The sequence below is a fragment of the Uranotaenia lowii genome, chromosome 2, assembly GCF_029784155.1.
Source record: "Uranotaenia lowii strain MFRU-FL chromosome 2, ASM2978415v1, whole genome shotgun sequence".
NCBI lineage: Eukaryota > Metazoa > Arthropoda > Insecta > Diptera > Culicidae > Uranotaenia > Uranotaenia lowii.
The window spans coordinates 5,389,885-5,408,231 of NC_073692.1; the positions used below are offsets into that span (position 1 = coordinate 5,389,885).

Here is an 18,347-nt window from a genome sequence, read left to right on the forward strand (position 1 = left end):
AATGACAAAAATGACAAAAATGACAAAAATGACAAAAATGACAAAAATGACAAAAATGACAAAAATGACAAAAATGACAAAAATGACAAAAATGACAAAAATGACAAAAATGACAAAAATGACAAAAATTAAAAAAATTACAAAAATGACAAAAATGACAAAAATGACAAAAATGACAAAAATGACAAAAATGACAAAAATGACAAAAATGACAAAAGTGACAAAAATGACAAAAATGACAAAAATGACAAAAATGACAAAAATGACAAAAATGACAAAAATGACAAAAATGACAAAAATGACAAAAATGACAAAAATGACAAAAATGACAAAAATGACAAAAATGACAAAAATGACAAAAATGACAAAAATGACAAAAATGACAAAAATGACAAAAATGACAAAAATGACAAAAATGACAAAAATGACAAAAATGACAAAAATGACAAAAATGACAAAAATGACAAAAATGACAAAAATGACAAAAATGACAAAAATGACAAAAATGACAAAAATGACAGAAATGACAAAAATGACAAAAATGACAAAAATGACTAAAAAGAAAAAAATGACAAAAATGACAAAAATGACAAAAATGACAAAAATGACAAAAATGACAAAAATGACAAAAATGACAAAAATGACAAAAATGACAAAAATGACAAAAATGACAAAAATGACAAAAATGACAAAAATGACAAAAATGACAAAAATGACAAAAATGACAAAAATGACAAAAATGACAAAAATGACAAAAATGACAAAAATGACAAAAATGACAAAAATGACAAAAATGACAAAAATGACAAAAATCACAAAAATGACAAAAATGACAAAAATGACAAAAATGACAAAAATGACAAAAATGACAAAAATGACAAAAATGACAAAAATGACAAAAATGACAAAAATGACAAAAATGACAAAAATGACAAAAATGACAAAAATGACAAAAATGACAAAAATGACAAAAATGACAAAAATGACAAAAATGACAAAAATTAAAAAAATTACAAAAATGACAAAAATGACAAAAATGACAAAAATGACAAAAATGACAAAAATGACAAAAATGACAAAAATGACAAAAATGACAAAAATGACAAAAATGACAAAAATGACAAAAATGACAAAAATGACAAAAATGACAAAAATGACAAAAATGACAAAAATGACAAAAATGACAAAAATGACAAAAATGACAAAAATGACAAAAATGACAAAAATGACAAAAATGACAAAAATGACAAAAATGACAAAAATGACAAAAATGACAAAAATGACAAAAATGACAAAAATGACAAAAATGACAAAAATGACAAAAATGACAAAAATGACAAAAATGACAAAAATGACAAAAATGACAAAAATGACAAAAATGACAAAAATGACAAAAATGACAAAAATGACAAAAATGACAAAAATGACAAAAATGACAAAAATGACAAAAATGACAAAAATGACAAAAATGACAAAAATGACAAAAATGACAAAAATGACAAAAATGACAAAAATGACAAAAATGACAAAAATGACAAAAATGACAAAAATGACAAAAATGACAAAAATGACAAAAATGACAAAAATGACAAAAATGAAAAAAAAAGACAAAAATGACAAAAATGACAAAAATGACAAAAATGACAAAAATGACAAAAATGACATAAATGACAAAAATGACAAAAATGACAAAAATGACAAAAATGACAAAATTGACAAAAAGATAGAAATGACAAAAATGACAAAAAATGACAAAATGACAAAAAATAACAAAAAAAAACAACAAAAATGAGACAAATATAACAAATTTGATAGTTTCACCGTATAAATAGAACGTCCTATGCATGTCTCCATTGTATAATGTAGTTCATCGAATATCATTCAAGATACAACAATTACCATTCCACCCTCTCTGACAAGTCTTTGATCGGAATTCTATCGCCTCCAGTCGAGCTTGAATGAACTGTCGCGCCATCCGATGGTTGTTATTTGTACAAAAACGGGAGAAAATCATTTACCAGATAATAAACGATGAGAACAAAAAGTGATTGAATAAAAGAGAACCCAGTCTACGTTCCTACCAAGAATGATGACAGATTCTTTGAAAAGTCGTCTCCTTCGCTAAATACTACACTGGAGGGGATGAAGTAAGAAGTAGGTATAACGGCACTGGTGAAAATCCTCCACGTGGGGTACTTGCTTCTTCTATTCGAGAGATGAAAATCCTCTGAACGACGACAACGACCAGGACGATGGGCTTGCTGGAAGAAACCGGGTAAAGGAAAATTTCTACGGATGAATAATTTATCAACGATTTTTATTTGTTTTGCGATGTATTTGTGTTGAGTTGCTCTCGATTTCCATTTCCCGCACTCGGGCTTTTCTTTTGATTCTCTTCGGTGTAATCATGCGTGTGTTTTGCGTGTGTATAGACGAGTGTTTATCTTTCTCGGCACAGAATGTTGTATGGGATTAATAAACTAAAAAGGATTCTGTGTTTTGTGTGCCGAGAGGAAACTTTCGCATTCATGTGTTTCTTGGTGTTTTTCGTTTTTGTAACGGTGACTGACGAGGAGTAATCTTTTCATCGCTCGCTTATTCTCACTCCCCCCGACTTGCCCAGCAACCCCGGTTCTGATGTCTTGTTTTCGCTTTGTATTTCGTATTTCCAATCAGCATTACATGGAAATATAACCTTTGCCTTTTCATTCTTGATTCATTAAGATAATTACTTCTAGTTGAGTTAGCATGTCCCAAAGAAATGAATGTTAGGAAAAAGGGCATTGTAAGAACCACATCCAGTAACCGGGGGGATGTCACCGTACGAGCATATCCAAGTAGACTTGGGAATGGAATAATGTCATAGAAAACACCACATTTTACTGGGTGTTTTACGATCTAAGCTACTTTATTCAATTGTTTTTTCGTTTTTGTTTCGAACAACATGCTTTTCAATGCGAACGACGTTCTAGAGAAATCATTCAAAAGATTGTGTCAGCTCGAGCTGGATGTCCCAATATTACTCGATTCAATTTGCTTTTTAGCCATAATAGTTGGTCGCTTGGTGGCGAGCAGCATTTTGCAGAATTGCACCAGTGTTCTATGATAGATGAGATCTATAAATAAAATTTTGAATGCATTTCGCTCTAGCCAGCATCATCATCATCGGTGTTCGACCAAAGGCGGTTTCGGCACAAACACATCGAACAGTCTAATGCACATCGTGATAGAAAATAATTTCACTTGTCAAAATATATTAAAACTTGTAAGTGATTGTTTCCGGTGGATGACACAATAAATATATTGTGCAGCCGAGGAGAAAAGCAGGCCACGCCGGAGCATCCCGAAGTTTGCATACATTCATATATGCATGTATGTAGGTATGCAATCACAAACACTGGCGGCGAGTATTGCAACTATTGCAGAAAACAGAACACGACAGGTGAAGCGACATTTTTCACTCATCATTTGTCGGGATGAAAGATGTTGTGTTTTCCGTTCTGACAGCTCGCTGGCTTACATCGGCATTGGGAAAATGAATGGTTTATTATTAGCGAACGGACGATCGCGTCGCGTCTCTCACGTGGGTTTGATGCATTCGCCCGTTAGGTTGCGATTTTATCGTGTATTGTTTCCGCCTTTTGATGAGGGATGACGGTGATTGATTATAAAATTGAGTTTAATGGTATATTCGTTTTTTATTTAAATAAAATAAAGCTTTATAAACAATAAATTTTAAGTTATCACTACAGACTTTTAATTTGGCTGTATCGATATCATACATGAAAGAAATTTTTGAAGAATGTTTAAAAACACTTAGAAAGGCATCATGATGGAAAATAGGATAAAATCAGCAAAAGTTGGTCGACTTTTCATAACCCATGTTATTTGTACTTAAGCTCAGTTATTTTTGATTACCTTGAATATTATTTAGTTATTCACTCCGAAGTCCACGACAGTAGCAAGGTTGCTGAAATCACAAAAAAAATCTGTAATTTCACAGATTTGTGAGCAAATTTTCATCACATAATCTGTGTCGCAGAACACCGAATTTCGGAAGTATTCATAGATTACACATTTTTTATAAATTTTTTACGTATTTCCAGAATTATAAATTTGTTGAAAACGCAGGTTTCAGTGGTGGAATAGAGTTAATCTTTATTCGTTTCGTTCGTCAAGTCCTTTAATATAACTACTTATAACATAAGCGATAGCTATTTAAATTATTCACTGAAGTGATATCCTCACTTAATAGTTTTCTCATTTTCGTGTGATATTCTGAGCTAACCACTCAGAATATCTGGCAACACTGGTGAGTTACCATGAACCTAAATTGAGTTCTTTGGCTTCACAGTGTGATGATGTAAACATTTGTACCGTGTTTACCATCATCAGCTGTCATCATCAATCATCACCGCTATTGTTTCAATTGCGAATTGACTCAAAGCATGCGGAACCAAAACAAACTGTTTTGGTTTCGCCGACGGAGCGGCAGATTTCCTCTGCCGAAACCGTAAGTATCAACAAAATTTAATGTCAACATAAATTTTGAATTTTTAACTTTGTTTTGGAAAATCGAGCTAAGATTACTTACTTCATGATCCTGCGTCGATTCTCCGGCGCATTGGGCCGTGGTAAAAGACCTCCACTGTTGACGATCTGGAGCCAGCGTCTTCACTTGGTCCCAGTCAAGATTCTCGTCGACAGTTCGGATTTCGGTGGCTAGGCTTCGCTGCCACGAGTTTCTGGGTCTGCCGTTCCTTCATTGTTCTGGATTCCATTCAAGCGTCTCTTTGCAAATCTCGTTTTCACCTCTTCGTAGCGTGTGCCCAATCCATCTCCACTTACGTTCCCGAATCTCGATTTCCAGCACCTTTTGATGACACCGGCGATGTAGTTCCACGTTTGAGATCCAATTGTCAGACACGGCTAAGATTGGTAATGCTAATTGAATTTTCTTAAGTGAGATGTAAAAAAGACTCATTTTTTCATGACTTTCAAATGAGTAGAAAGGCTGACTTAAGTATTTACAAAAGACAGGGTTGCTTTTTCCGAGTACAGGTGTAGACTTTAGGAATGAATATTCAGCTCCCCCTAGGCTTATGTGTGTTTTTTAAAATTATTTTTTTACAATATCAACAGAAAGTAAACATCTTGATCTATATTCTTGATCTAGATTAAATGATCCAAACTTTAGACCACTCTTTGACTCCTTTGAGTTCAAAACACAACGCTAATACCCTAGATAATATTTACACAAATCTTTCTTCCAATTTAAAATCTATAATTATGCGCACGGGAGTTGGTGCTTTCCTAGTTCAAAGTTTATTTATACAATAATTATACTCCACTTCTTCCACTCTCAAGTTGGCAGCAAAGCATACACATCAGCATCACTTCTCCTCGATGAGCCGGCTTATTCTCCAGAATGGCATCCTCGGTTTAGATTGTGTCGTTCCCAGTGTGCTAAAACACACAATTTTCGTTTCGCAGATTTGCATGAAGACAAATCCGGCAGCTCCTTTCTCCATGCTTCTGGTCTGCCACTTTTCTTGGATTTTTTGGGTTTTGGTTCAACACTCGCAAACCAGGAAATCATCAAAGAATTGAACGCAGGGACTAGGCTAGGCTGCTCTTCATAATACTTCAGCCATCCCTGAGGGGGTTTTTGTTTCTTCCATCACACCGCAGCGCGACGCGGTCTCTTCTGACGATCTTCACGAAAGGTAAACAAATTTTCCAAACTCCGCTAAATGAAAACAAACACCAGAAAGATAACATTATTGCAAACGTTTCCTCGGCAGAGTATGTTATTAACTTGAATTAGCCAGCCTCTTGTGGAATCTTAGAAGAAAGTAAATGTGTTTGAAAAGATGTAGAAGTTAAAAATGCCCTAAAGTAATAATATATTTTTGTTATGTTTTAATGAAGTCATAGATTTATTAAAAAAAAATCGAACAAGCAAAATTTAAGTTAAGCATATGGGGCTAAGATTAGAAGCAATAAATATTATTGTACGATTTTATCATGAACAAAAAAAAAAGACATTTTATAAGAATCCATTAAATTGCTTACAGTTTCAATGGAATTTGTGAGCGTAAATAACTGTGTATCATTTAGTTTTATTATATTTTTTCAATTCAACTATTCGTAAACATTTTGAATATTCGATTGGTCATCGTCGCTCAGGCATAAGTCGTTTTATAATTTATGAAAATGAGCTAGAATAATGAAATAAAATTTCAAATGATGTTCCTTTTAAATCGCTCATTAAATCCTCTAGGACAGTAGTTTTCTTAGGAAATACCCTGGAGCATACGATCGCCCCATTTACCAGAATGGATCATAATCTTTATCTTTCCCTAATTGACACAACTTCTTCCTTGGATACTTGAACATGAATTTGCAGACGTAAAGACGGTTTCTCTAGCTGGTGATACTCATCTTTATTTTTGAATACAACATAATTAATAAACATTCCTTCCATCCCCCCTAAAATCCATCCATCCCGTTGGATACTAGGACGTGGCCGGCGTCATGCATGGTCATTTTCAAATGGGATAGCATGGTTTTTGAGCATTGAGAATAGATTGCTAATCTCAACTTCATTCTTTTGGGGCCTTGCACAAAACTGATGGACTCGATCGATCACGGACTAGCAATCATTGGCGAAGTGAAACTATTTTTACTTAGCCACGCCTACTTTCCAAGGTTGCCGAAAAACATTCTGTGTTTTTGCAAAACAAAAGCCTGGTCTGAAATGCAAATAAAAGGTTCACCTTTTAAATTTCGTTTCCATATGCCGACTGGAATATGAATTCCAAAATTTCATCCATCCAAACATTAATTTATATGATTTCAGCTAGGAGAAAAGGAGGAATCAGCCTTTGAAAATCATAGAAAAAATTCTACTCAAACACCCTCTGATATTATATTTGAATAATGAATTCTCAAGTGATCCAACAATACTCCCTCCCTCCTCTCTCTCTCTCCCAGCTCCTGCCCCTTATTCCGTTGGAGAGAAAGAGGGGATTCAAAACATAAAAAAAACATTTCTCGTTCTCGAATATACTTCCATTATAAATTTGTTTTTTTTTTGTTCAATTAGTTCTCGAGCAATGTATAAAACAGTGGGAGAGACCCCTTCCCCTCTTCTTATACCTCCGGTGGAAGGACAGATGGATCTCAAACATCGTAGAAACTTGACTCGTAGCCTTATATCTTCCTACATGAAATTTGGATTCATTTGCTTGATTAGTTATCTAATAATGCAATTAATTTTAAGAAAGACCCCTTCCCTCTTTTTATCTCCCCAATCGAAGAAGTTAGAGTCCCAAATAATCATAAGAACATTTCTCGTACTTGAATTAACCACCCATTTAAATTTTGGTTCTATTTGCTTGATTAGTTTTCGTATTTTGCCCCCCTCCCCTTTTCTATCTAAAAAATGTAAGGGATCTCAAACCATCTTTAAAATATTTTTCCTACCCGTATACCCTCGCATGCCAAATTTGGTTCCGTTTGCTTGATTATTCCTCGAATTGTGCAAAAAATGGTATGGAAGCCCTCCTCCCGCTTCCTATTTCCCCATTGAAAGGAGAGAGGGGTACCAAACAATCATAGAAACATTCATCGTACCGAAATACACTCCCATGTCAAATTTGGTTCCATTTAGATCAAGTTATAAAAAAAGATATATGGGAGCTCCCATTCCCCCTTCCTATCGAATCAGTGAAAGGAGGAAGATCCTCCACCGGTGAAAGGACAGATGGGTCTCAAACATCGCAGAAACTTGACTCGTAGCCTTATACTTTGTGATATTTGGATTCATTTGCATGATTAGTTATCAAATAATGCATTCAATTGTATGGAAGACTCCCTCCTCCCCTTTCTATCTCACCGATCGTAGATGATTGAGGCCCAAATGATCATAGAAATATTTCTCGTATCCGAATAACCACCCATGTCACATTTGGTTCCATTTGCTTGATTAGTTTTCCAATTTTTGAAAAAATTGTATGGTAGGCCCCTCCCAATTTTTTATCTCCATATTGGAAAGAGGGAGGAGTTTCAAACCATCTTTGAAATATTTTTCCTATCCATATACCCTCGCATGCCTAATTTGGTTCCGTTTGCTTGATTATTTCTCGAATTGTGCGAAAAATTGTATGGAAGCCCTCCTCCCGCTTCCTATTCCCCCATTGGAAGGAGGGAGGGGTACCAAACCATCATAGGAACATTCCTCGTACCGAAAAACACTCCCATTCCATAATTGGTTCCATTTGCATTATCAGTTCTCTAATCTAATCAATTTTCTAATCCCCTCTTTAAATTCCTCGAAGGCTATTGAAGCTCTGAAATCGCAGCCTTTGCCTTATAACTCGGAATCTAATTAATTTTTCTTTCTCTATGAGGATTTCCAAAAATATGAAAATGGTTGGCTTTTAAAAGCTGGAATTTATGGAAATCGGTACATAAGTTTTTCAGCACTCAGTTCGAATAGTTATTCAGCAGAAGAAGTCACTTCATTGTTCATTGTTCAATTCACTGTTTGTTTTTGTAGACCCTCAAAGCCGCGGTAAAGAGCACTTTGAAAGCCACTACAATTTTAGTCAATATATTTCTAACAGGTTTGTAGTATTTTTCAATCCAACATGTAGGCTCATTATTGCATCCAAATATCTCAAATCGGTACCACGTGCTTTAAACAGTAGAAGGAAAAAAAACATCCGCCAAAATTTAATGCTTAGCAAGCTTTGATTTGCTGTCCAGTACACGTGAACTCTGGATGGTTGCTTCTAATGCCCGGCCCATGGTGATGGTGAAAATAACCCCGCCAAAGGAAACGGAAATTGCTTGACAAAATGGGTGCCATGACTTCGGGTTCGTGGGGATAAAAACAAAAGTTCTATGGGAGGTTTGTAACTATTATAGAAACCATCTCCGGCCCCAAAAACCCTCGAATGCCAAGTTCCACGATGATCGGTTCAGTAGTTTCCGAGTCTATATGGAACAGACAGACTGACAAACATTCATTATTATATATAGATATACACCCGGCTCGAAGGACCAAAGGATCACAACCAAATGTAATTTCTTGCAGTTGAACCTAAAATATCGACATAATGGTCTGGTCACAATAAAGATTATTTAACATTTTAAAATTCAAGAAAACATGTTCAGAAAATTTCTACTTGTGAATCAAACAAGATGAAAATTCATTACTTCACGCTTGTCTAGGCACTGTGCACAGTGTAATATCCGGTTATTTCCAGACGAAGAAAACCCAAAATTTCACGAAAGGTTAGGGACTGTTTGCCAGTTTGAAAATTATAAATTATCTAATCGTCGTACTGTGGCACGTTTATATGCTATTTCCCGTGCATACAGACAGATGTATGCATGAGAGTGTGCACACCGGTTGTTCTTCTTGATTCCGGAGATGATAATAATCTGCTTCCCCCTTCCAGATTCGGTTTTGTTTTGGTGCGCTCTCGATCCCACCCACCACCCACCGAGCTTCAGTTCGTTTGAATGGGTGGCTCACACAGTGGGCGGTGGGTGGACGCCAATTGTACGGGGAGCCAAATGTAAAAGCGACTCCATTGTGTGTGCATTGCCATGTGGGTCGAACGTATGGTTGTCACGCTCGAGCTAACGTATCGGTCGTTCGGCTTTGCCCGTCCTGGGGAGGGAGGCAGTTTTCCATCTCACTCACCCGCCCGCTGCCGGTTTTTTTTTGCTCGTTTTGCGGTGGGTTATTTTCATTCTCTCTGACAACAACATTGTTCCAGACCCGATCATAGTAGTCGTTGTCGTTGCCGTCTTCGTTATTATGGCGATACACATTTGTTCCCTCATAGCGAAGCGCAAGGAAATCCTAGCTGGCTGTGCCAAAAATGGGAGATTCTCTCCGCACCAGCCAGACGCTTGTAAAAGCTCCAATTAGACGATTGTTGATAGGGTCTCTCACAACATTTTGGGTGGTTTTTCTCACCCGCTGCCACCTTTGATTGTGTACCGGTGAGAAAATGCGATCTAGAAAACGAGAGAGCGAGAGCTAGGAGTGGTGAGTAAAAGTCAGCGAAAGACTCACCGATAGGATTTCTCACGTTACATACAATGTCATTGTTTGTACTATCAATGGGGCATTGTATGTGAGCGTGCTCGCTCTGCGCCCACCACCCTCTTTGATTCGACTGCTGTGCCGAGTGCCGACGAAGGACGGGTGGGATGAATGTGAATGCATAAATGCGGTCCGTTCGAGGTAAGCCTGACTGGGTGGTGGTTGGGTTGGGAGGACCGTTTTTCATCTCGTTGCTTTGCTGATCCCGCTGCCGGTTCTGTGTAGGTATTGCGAACCGGGCCGTCATCATCGTCGAGTGAAGACACTACGGATCAGGAACGGAGTTTTCATTCTTTCGTAGTCGTTTTGTGATGCGCGACGTTTCTGGTTCTTGATTTCTCTTCGCTTGCTTCGATTGTGCGGTTTCTTACACGTTCGCTCGTTCATTTGCCGTGCAGACGAGATCACTTCTCAGTTGGCCAAGATTTTGTGCAGTTGCCGCCACTCTGCTCGGCTCGGGTGTTGGCATGGAGACAAGTGCATCGAGCGATTCGGCTTACTTTGTTCCACTGGAACTTCCATCCAGATGTGTGCGGTCTTGTTAAGTGACAGTGACACGGTGCTGGTAAATTACTATAACGGAAATTCAATTATATCAAAACAAATAGTGGGCCAGATTTGAAACGGAAAGTGACCACAAACCAAAACAAAAGCAATAACAAACACAACGTACAATAAGCATAAATTTTCATCAAAGTGAAAAGCGGCGCTCTCTGTTCTGCCCGAACGGTGATTAAGGAAGACACAAACGAGCGGTTTGGATTAAAAGAAGAAAAAATAAGAAAAGATCAAAAGGTGTCGGCAGTTTGTGTTTGGTGTGGGTGGTTTTTGTAGTGATTTTTCGGGAATTAATGAGAGAAAAAGAATTGTTATTATAATTGGATCTGAAGTATGCGTGCGTAGAAGCAACAAAAACAACGACTTGGAAAACAACAACAGACGCACGGTTTGGAGATTTGAAAAACAAAAAAAAACGTTTATACCGAGAAGCGTCGGTAAGGAAACGGTAGTTGAGGATCGGTGAGAAACGACAAAAGCCAGAGAAGGAACGCGTGCCTCAATTTCCTGGCATCAGTTTGCCGGTATTTTTTTTTACCGAAAATTCAACGCAGTAGGCTGACAAGCATCATCATCGATAGCAACAAAACCTACACGGTGAGTGCTGCTTCATTGAATTTTTTATTCTTTTTGAACACGTTGTGCTTCCCATAGTTATCACTTCAAAGTGTGATTTGAAATTCGAGTAAAAGCCATGCAAATTAGAACCTAATCTATCGTTATGTGATGTATTTAGTCACACTTGACACCACTCAGTCATATCAGCAGCAGCGAGAACAGATGCAACACAAAAAAAAAAAATCCTAATCACAGAAAGTTTGCACATTGTCTGCACTGTTAGTTAGTCTCGGTCGCTCAGGAAGATTTAAACAATGTTTTGATGATTAGCGATGACCTGGAGGGGTCAGCTCCCGCGGGATTATTTCCAAGCAACTGCATTCGTAGTCAGTCGATAAAGCCGTTTTGCACGTTACCGGGATCAAGGTTACTACGGATGATGACAAATTATTGTTGAAACTCATAAACGGGTAGTCAGTGTACTGTTCGATTGATGTAGAACTTTTTTTCACCACACAAAAAAGTCAATTGTATTGGATCTAAATATAGATTTTAAAATTTCAAATATGCACTTATACTTACCTAAAAGATTAAGTTTGTTGATGACGAGCGGTATGCTACTGGCCAACAAGATGTTAATCACAAACAAAATGGCAAATAGAGGTCTTAAAAGGAAGCCTTATGGTACTTCTTTGATGATGTACATATATTTATATTTAAACACCTCCTTAATATAGTTGATTGAAACCCTACAAAACTTGGTTATTAAATCACTATGAAAAATTCAAACAGATGGATGGAACTGAAAACTGTAACGAAGCTGATAGAGAAATAAATCAATATTGTTAATAAAAATGTTATCAGTTACAAATATTGTTAATGACTCAGTTTCACAAACAATTTTGGACAAAACATGTTTATTCACATGTGCTCTTCTATGGAGGTAGAATGGAGTTTCGAGATTCTATATTTGATGAAAATATTTTCGGGGTGTTGATCTCCCTTCACGTTTTGTTGATCGGGATGATTTTCATTCGTGGGGAGGGAGACTAAGCTTGGATATGCAATCAGTCCAATCAGTTTGAAAACACAAAAAGGCCGCTACCGCTAGATTGATTCAAGTTTGATCTGATATTTAATTCGACAAAAGTTGATTTAGACTTGAACAACTTAAATTAAATTCCTAATTCTGAAACTGAAATTTGAATCTGAACTAAGAAACTCAATTTTGAAGCTTAATTCTGAAACAGAATCCATGCGCTGACATTTTAATCTGAATAATCAAAATGAAATTTCTGAATCTAAATTATGCGTAGGAATTCCTGAATGAGAATGCTTGTCATGAAAATATTAAAATTTAATTTTTGAAATTCAAAGTTAATCACCCTTGATTTTTTATTGATTTTTTATCGGCTATATCGTTGAATGTTAAATTCTTTGACGAAGAATATTTCAATACTTGAAGATTATTTACGGTTAGAATAATAGAAGAAGATGAAAGGTGTTGAAAATAAGGGAAAGCTAATTTTTTCAAAAGTGATGAAAAATTTTAGAAAAACTTTTTTTTTTTGTTTCGAATATAGTCGTTTTTACATCTTTATGCCATTCGCTACTTATATCAACGATGTAGTTGGCGGACAGTCATTGAAAAATTTATGTGGTTCAACTGTGATCTATGTTTACTCTTGGGTTAGAACTCACGGACATCGGCTCAAGAAGCAACTGACTTGCCAACTGAGCAACATCACAGAGAAACATGAGATATCAAAGAAAGAAAGAAAATTAGCCATAAATAACATGAATTTTTCGAAAAAAAAACAAAAGCTCAACGACGGGACTTGAACCCACAATCTCCGCATCAGTTCAACGGCGCGTTAGCCAATTCCACAACGTTGGACCTGATGGAATCGACCGACACGAGCGTACAAATCGAGCTCCACCGATCAACTGCTGGACCGCATGTGATATTTTTCTACACTACATATTGATCCCTATTGTTTCTCTTTCACCACCCATTGGCTCGGGATTAAAGTCGAAGCGCACAGGGAAGAATAATTTAAGTTTAAAAACTTTGCATCACATATCCATTTTCTGTTCAGCACGGGTCAATAACCTTGAAGTGGTTGAGACAGACAGACTTTAATCTATCATCAATCATTAGTAGGCCATGCCAGGTCAAAAAGTTCAAAGAATATCAACTACACGAATGCCGTTTTAATAATACAGTTCAATAGACTCAAAACACATTGAAAAAGATTAAAAAAAAGTTGGTTATAGTTGAAAACATTCATATCGAATAACCCTTCAAATTGAATTATTATATTACTCAATTCCCATCTGATTTTTAGCCATCTAGATGCTCTGCTGCTTACAGAGAGATTTTCTCACTTGAAGCCCGTGCAGGAGAAAAATCTTTTCAAAATTTCCAATCTGGTGGACTTTCTATCATATCCGATTTCAATTGACCTCAGACGACATTTTATACGAACTTTTCACAATGCAGTTGGAATTGCGATTCGCAACACCATTGTAAACGACTTAAATTATCATTTCTAATACGATTTCATGTTTGCTGGGTATATTCATCTTTTGAACATGCTTTTTTTTTTAATATTCTTTGCACAGAGATAATGCATACCAAAATTCCAAAAATGACAAAAATGTCAAAATCATTAACTATTTTTTTGTTTAAAATTCTACGATAATATAAGTTTAAAATCATTGATAAATCACATTTTTGTTAATACATCTTAAGCATCAACAATAAATTCGAGTTGATAATTTAAATTGTCGGTTAATAATAGCTGTAGCGATTCGAAATAATTTTGTCAGTTGTTGATAAAAAATATAAATATGAAAGTTCTCAAAGGCCGACCCTAAGGAACATGATTCCGAAAATAAATAAATTTCAATTTCAACAGTAAATTCATAGCAGAAAAAAGAATCATTGAAACATTCTAATCGCAGCCAACGTGACTGGAGTTTTTGAGTGTGGAGGATGGCCGCAAAAATGTAAACGCAATCATTTTTCCAGCCATATAACTTCGGTGTATGAATTTCCTATCGCCGCATTGGGATAGCGAAGGTCACTTTTGGTATTGGATGGAAATGTGTATTATTATTATTTCGCTGCGAACATTTTCCTCTCCGCAACCTTATCCATACATATTTTTTATATGGCACACAGAGTCATCCCCGGAAGAGGAGAAGATAAACAGAACGTTTCATAGTAGTCACCCTCTGGAAGCTTTTCTACCTTTCAAACGTTTCCATTTATCCCGACAAAAAAAATTACGGTTATCTTCTATTTTTCCTGCCGTCGAGAGTTTCCTCGTAAAGTTACGCCACTGACTGACTGATTCAGTTCATGTAATATTCATCTTCTCTAACGGAAGTCGATAGGAATTGCAGGGGAGGGGAAAATTGGGCGTCCGGGTTGTCGTCCACTTCACTTCAACTGGTGGTAGCAGTAGGCTTGGCGTTTTTTCTGCATTTCACTCAACGGTTGGGGCGATTGAATGGTTGCTGAAACTGGGCAGAAAGCATGCAAACATAGTAAGCGGCGACTTTCGATGGTGATTTTCGAACTGGAATGGGTGGGCGGATGGTTTTCTCACACCTCCCATCGATTGGCGTGCTGTTATAGTCGAAGGGGTTTTTTCCGCTCATCGATTTTTATTATTTCACCACTGCGTACCAAAACATCATCGTTTAGAAGAGGAAGAATCAGACAGATGGGGAAAAAAAGCCCATACACAGCCTTCATCTGGAATCTGCAGTAGAATACTACAAGTAGGCTGGGTGTTTTAGATTTGATCTCATCCCTGCAGTATCTCCGCAGCACATCTATTGCAGATTTCAGGGAAGCCTAATTTTTTAAATTCCGAAGGGATCTTTTTTGTTTTTCTTAGTTTTGACAATTGTTCAAGAATTTAGAGGAAAAAGTTAGCTTGATTTAAAAAAACAAACAGCAATTTGTGATTGCACTGAGAATCACTGGTGTTAAAACACATTTGATTGACTGCTGCTGAGATAGGGTATTATTTACCTTTATCCATTTTTTGAAAGGGGTCTTTTGGTTGGTGGGCGGCATGCGGAAAAGTGGAACTGTTGCCTCCCCCCTCCGGAAATGAAATATGTGTATTGATTTTCACTTACTTCGCTTGATTCGAATCCGAGAAGGAAAAGCTGAATAACCACCGTTATCAGGCAAAGCACTTTAAATTGTCGTAAATATTCAACCAACAATGAGTACGCCGAAAGGACTATCGTTTTCATTTCAACTCAACCCACTCTCCGAGGATCATCTCTTTATCTGACCAAAGTCGGAAGCACTCTGAGGCGAAAGAAGCGCGTGGAATGGAAAATATTCTTAATCGCGGCCCTTTAACCCCTCATTAAAAACCATTTAACTGAGTTCAGGATTTTTCCGCCTGCTTCTGTCAGGTACCAGCGCACTTAGCCCGCGATTCAGTCAGTCAGTCAGTCAGCCAGTCGCCGTCCATTAACCTTCCAAAGCCGTTCGCTAAATATCCGTTTCGGGGAAATATGAGTTGTAATTTGATTTCGTTCTCCTGGCTGTAAATGCTAACCGATTTTGATAATATTATATTCATTGTGTAGATAATTTGTTCTAATTACTCAATATTTCAAAATAAAGTCAATATGTATTACCAGGTTATCAGAAACTGATTCAGAAAGTAAAAAGTCCGAAAAAACAATTTTATTTTTAAAATACTCATAACTTCTGACAGCTTTTCTGTATTGAATTATTTCATTGATGTTTGAAATTGTCAAGAATCCATCTATCTGACAATGTATAGATATGTTGGAGTCCAATGAAAGTTTTTACCGCTATGACAGATCTTCCGGTAGAAAAAAGTCTTACTTTAAAAAAACGACATCCAGTTTTGGCTTTGCTTAGCTGTATTTCATTTCTCAATGAACCGATTTCAAAAACTCATATTTTAATTTTTTGGCGTTAATTTGATCATCATTTTCATAGAACATACTTGGTCTGTCAAAACTACCAGTTCATCAGTATATTGGAATGATGATAAAGATGTTTAAAATGTGCGCTTCGGGTCATATTGACCCGAACGGCTTTGGAGGGTTAACGGAATAAGATTCGATGAATGGGATCTCAGCAAGCAATGCTGCGCGGGGGTTTGTATGAGTAGCGTAAAGGCCTACTACGACGGCTCACGGTTTGGCGGTAAAGAGCAAGCGAAATGCAATGGGTTGCTGTTGCGTTGCATTTTTGGTGTGCGCAAATTTACATAAATTACAAAATCGTAAAATGTCACCATTTTCGGGTTCGGCGCCTTTCGGCGAAGCGGCTTTCTTCCGGAGCATTTTTCACCCTAAGGACAGTGGCGTCCGGTTAACGTAAAGGAGGATGAGGATTTTTACTACTAACCTTCGTTCATAAAAGTTTCGGCAATAATATCAATTTTTTTTTGCAAAATGCATTCCTCAATTGTTCAAGCATGGTAACGTTTTTGTTAAGAATCACAAAAACCCATAATCCGTGAATTTTAACGAGGTTTTTGTTCTTCGCTCTAGATTTTCGGCCCCAACACTACAACGTAAACTATTTGGAAAACTCTTTTCAGTGATAAAGTTACTGGTTTAATTAAATGAACGTTGGTTGCTCGACTAGTGCTTATTGTTATTTTATCTAGTAACAATGCGCTTTCTAGTGATGACACAATTAATGTGGATTCAAGTGTATAGTTCTTAAAAAAGTTTAATTGAATTTCGGTGAAAGTACTTAACGAAAAAGTAGCTGGCGCCTCTGGCGCGATGTTGACAAAAGTTTAATGTGTAGTGCCAAACCGAAATAACTTGGGACTTGTCTCTCCGTAAAGTGTTCCGCGGTATCGTATTGTCACTGAAAACGGAAAAAAGGTGAAGAAGGCCGGGTAAGACACGGTGATAATCGTAAAACGTTTTGTTGCCTCCGCTCCGCCTGCTTGGTTTTCTTTCGTCCAGAAGGGCTGCCTGCATGAGAGTGCACAATCTTTGCGAGGAAGTTTTAATTATAGCATCAGGCCCCGCATTTAATGCTACAAATTTTTGTTTTGCCTCGCAAGGGGCGCACTTGTGATATGAGATATTTGTTTGAGGTTATAAAAAGAGGGTTTGCTGTTTTTTTCCTGCTTTGCAACTCCTCCGTGAGGACAATTAGTGGTTAAAAAAAGGTACTCGCTGATGAGCGGCATAAACAGAATAATGGCAACAATATAAAGTGTAGCATAAAAGAGGATGAAATATTCGTGCGTCAATCATTCGAAACGAGCTCCGTTACTGACTGACGTTAAAAATGGAAGATACAACAGAATGATTTTATAAGACGCGAATACTTTTAATTTACAATTTTGTTTATGGGATTTCCATCCCTATTTAATCTACAATTTTTTGAACATTTCAATTCAAGTCAGTTTGGTTTAAAATGGAATCTCCAAATTGAGCTTCGTTGCGCCGATAGTTGGGTCGATTTAGCCTCCCTCGAGAGAAGGCAGCAAGCTGGAGACAATTAAAACAATTGATAAATCTGTGGTCCAGCGGGATAAAATTCAACGGTTTCTCCCGGTGTTTATCGCTTTAAATCGTACCTTCATTTGCCTGCCGGTAGAGGTTCCAGCATCGAGGTCCAGCATACATTCGTATGTAGGTGCCTACGCTTACCTTGGCGTACCTATACGTTTATTTCATTTTCGCTTTAGGTTTTGCTTCATTTGTTTTATTATCATAATATGTTGAAATCTCATTCCTCGCGAAGCCCATTTGCCGTTTTCTCGTTTGTTCGCATTTTATGGTCCCTAAAAATAAGTTAAAAATCTCGCGCGACCGGTCAAAGAGTGCCTCGACTTGTTGGCTTCGTGTTGTTGTTTTTTCTTCTGTTCCCTGCTCGTTGTTGTCGTTGGTTATGTTCGTACGAAAGGGTTCGTTGCTATGGAGATGTCGTCCATCTAGATGCAGAGTATTAAATACATAAAAACAAAGCTTTTTTTCCCTGGAAGGTGTTTTTTCTCTAGCTGTTGTTCCTAGTTTCAAGAGTGACTCAGATCTATGAGAGCAATTATTCGCATTTTTGTTCGTT

General features: G+C 36.9%; 1 protein-coding gene across 1 annotated transcript in view; it reads left to right on the top strand.

Moving 5' to 3' along the window:
* The first annotated feature begins 10,369 nt into the window (after positions 1-10,369).
* LOC129745387 (uncharacterized) overlaps positions 10,370-18,347 on the top strand; it is a 77,777-nt gene continuing 69,799 nt past the window's right edge. The window contains exon 1 of the mRNA XM_055738443.1: positions 10,370-11,281. The gene's annotated coding sequence lies outside the window, so the exon portion shown is untranslated. The remainder of the gene's footprint in view (positions 11,282-18,347) is intronic.